At 58.2% G+C, this 2500-nt stretch overlaps 1 non-coding gene across 1 annotated transcript in view; it reads right to left on the bottom strand.

Annotated features, from left to right (window-relative positions):
• Positions 1–313, bottom strand: part of LOC126196867 (small subunit ribosomal RNA) — a 1909-nt gene extending 1596 nt beyond the window's left edge. The window contains exon 1 of the ribosomal RNA XR_007539297.1: positions 1–313. This exon is cut by the window's left edge and continues 1596 nt beyond it. This is a non-coding gene — a ribosomal RNA (small subunit ribosomal RNA).
• Between the last annotated feature and the right edge of the window lie 2187 nt (positions 314–2500).

Here is a 2500-nt window from a genome sequence, read left to right on the forward strand (position 1 = left end):
AAGATGCGTCGCCGGTACGAAGACCGTGCGATCAGCCCAAAGTTATTCAGAGTCACCAAGGCAAACGGACCGGACGAGCCGACCGATTGGTTTTGATCTAATAAAAGCGTCCCTTCCATCTCTGGTCGGGACTCTGTTTGCATGTATTAGCTCTAGAATTACCACAGTTATCCAAGTAACGTGGGTACGATCTAAGGAACCATAACTGATTTAATGAGCCATTCGCGGTTTCACCTTAATGCGGCTTGTACTGAGACATGCATGGCTTAATCTTTGAGACAAGCATATGACTACTGGCAGGATCAACCAGGGAGCTGCGTCAACTAGAGCTGAGCAGCCGGCCGCCCGGGAGTGTGTCCCGGAGGCCCGCGCGAACACGCAAGCGTCCGCTCAATTATTCTGCAAACAGGAGGAGGCTGGGCTCCCCTGCACGATACACCTCGAAACCCTCTCAGGTCCCGGCGGCGCGCAGCGCCGTCCTAAGTACTTGGTCGGGTTCGAGAGAGGCGCAATCGCCCGGAGATAGGCGAGTAGACGCTTTCAGTGCGACCACCCGTGCTCCCAACTGAGCTTGCCGCTGCCGACAGAGGCCCGGGAGCGTGCTGTCGTGGTGTTGCCGGCGGGAGACAACACGCGGCCACAAACAGTGACCGGGCAGCTCCAACGCCAGCGCCACAGAGGGGCAGAGCCCCACTTGGGTGCCAAAGCGAACTCTCCCAGCACAGCGCACGCGCCAACACATCCGCACAGCTGCGATACAAACCACCTGCGAGAACCGCGGGGGCGACCGAGCAGCAGACGGCGTCGCGGCGCCGAGTGCCGGGCGGCGGCGCATCCTCAACGCACACGGTCCTCAATCGGACCAGCACACTGCAGATGTCCACCGCGCTTCGCAACGGGCCCGGGAGGACCCACTTTGGCCGCACGGCGCCGCGCGCTGGGTGCGCCGGCACGCAGATGCGCCGCCTGCCGCGTCCGTCAGCCGGCGCGCCTGCCACTGGGCGCCCCCACCAGCCGGCTGCCGCGCGTGCGCCCACGCAGCGCGCGGCCAGCACGCCGGGCGCCCCCCCCTCACCGGCCGGGGACGGTCCCACCCAGCCACCGCCGCGTATCGCTTCATACCCACATGCCCACTCACGTTCGTGGGTATGACGGGTGACGCTGAAGCAACCGGTTAATACCTGTACCGATCGTCGATATCAACGATTCACCTCCAGCGCGAACAACCGCGCAACAACGGATTTCCAGTTCATTTGCGTAACTTGGGCAGCAAACGTAGACGTCCATCTACATTTGCGAATTCAATGGGTCTTGCATGCCTGGATGTTATGAGTCACGACACGCCACATTACAGTGGATAGCGGGACCATGTGGAACGTACGCAACACTCGCTAGATGTTGTGAGGGTAGGCACCGTAACATGATTCAATACGCAGGACACCAGAGTGTGCGCGCAGCGAACTATGTTGAGAGGGTTGCGATTAGGCAACGCTACACGAATTTCTAGATTCATATAACAAACAATTACAGGGCACGTTAAGGCGCAACGTGGGTTAGGTTAGGGCCCAACGTGGGTTAGGTTAGGGCCCAACGTGGGTTAGGTTAGGGCCCAACGTGGGTTAGGTTGGGGCCCAACGTGGGTTAGGTTGGGGCCCAACGTGGGTTAGGTTGGGGCCCAACGTGGGTTAGGTTAGGGCCCAACGTGGGTTAGGTTAGGGCCCAACGTGGGTTAGGTTAGGGCCCAACGTGGGTTAGGTTAGGGCCCAACGTGGGTTAGGTTAGGGCCCAACGTGGGTTAGGTTAGGGCTCAACGTGGGTTAGGTTAGGGCCCAACGTAGGTTAGGTTAGGGCCCAACGTAGGTTAGGTTAGGGCCCAACGTAGGTTAGGTTAGGGCCCAACGTAGGTTAGGTTAGGGCCCAACGTAGGTTAGGTTAGGGCGCAACGTAGGTTAGGTTAGGGCGCAACGTAGGTTAGGTTAGGGCGCAACGTAGGTTAGGTTAAGGCGCAACGTAGGTTAGGTTAAGGCGCAACGTAGGTTAGGTTAAGGCGCAACGTAGGTTAGGTTAAGGCGCAACGTAGGTTAGGTTAAGGCGCAACGTAGGTTAGGTTAAGGCGCAACGTAGGTTAGGTTAAGGCGCAACGTAGGTTAGGTTAAGGCGCAACGTAGGTTAGGTTAAGGCGCAACATAGGTTAGGTTAAGGCGCAACATAGGTTAGGTTAAGGTGCAACATAGGTTAGGTTAAGGGATGGTGTATGACGGGGGAGGGGACGAGGTTCGTTCATAGTGATGATGGTAAGTGGACGCCTGAGGCACCCTGAGATGTGTCACGTCAGGATGCACCTTTCTCTCAGGGGAGGTGGTGCGCCGGTTGCGTGGGTGTGGCAAGGGAGTGGCAGGCCTGTGTCTTTCATTCCTGCCATTGCTTATATGCTGTGAGACAAGGCAGTGTGGTGGTGTTGGTTGCACCCCTGTGTAGGACATGTGTGGGTGTTTGTGGG

The sequence above is a fragment of the Schistocerca nitens genome, chromosome 7, assembly GCF_023898315.1.
Source record: "Schistocerca nitens isolate TAMUIC-IGC-003100 chromosome 7, iqSchNite1.1, whole genome shotgun sequence".
NCBI classification, from domain to species: domain Eukaryota; kingdom Metazoa; phylum Arthropoda; class Insecta; order Orthoptera; family Acrididae; genus Schistocerca; species Schistocerca nitens.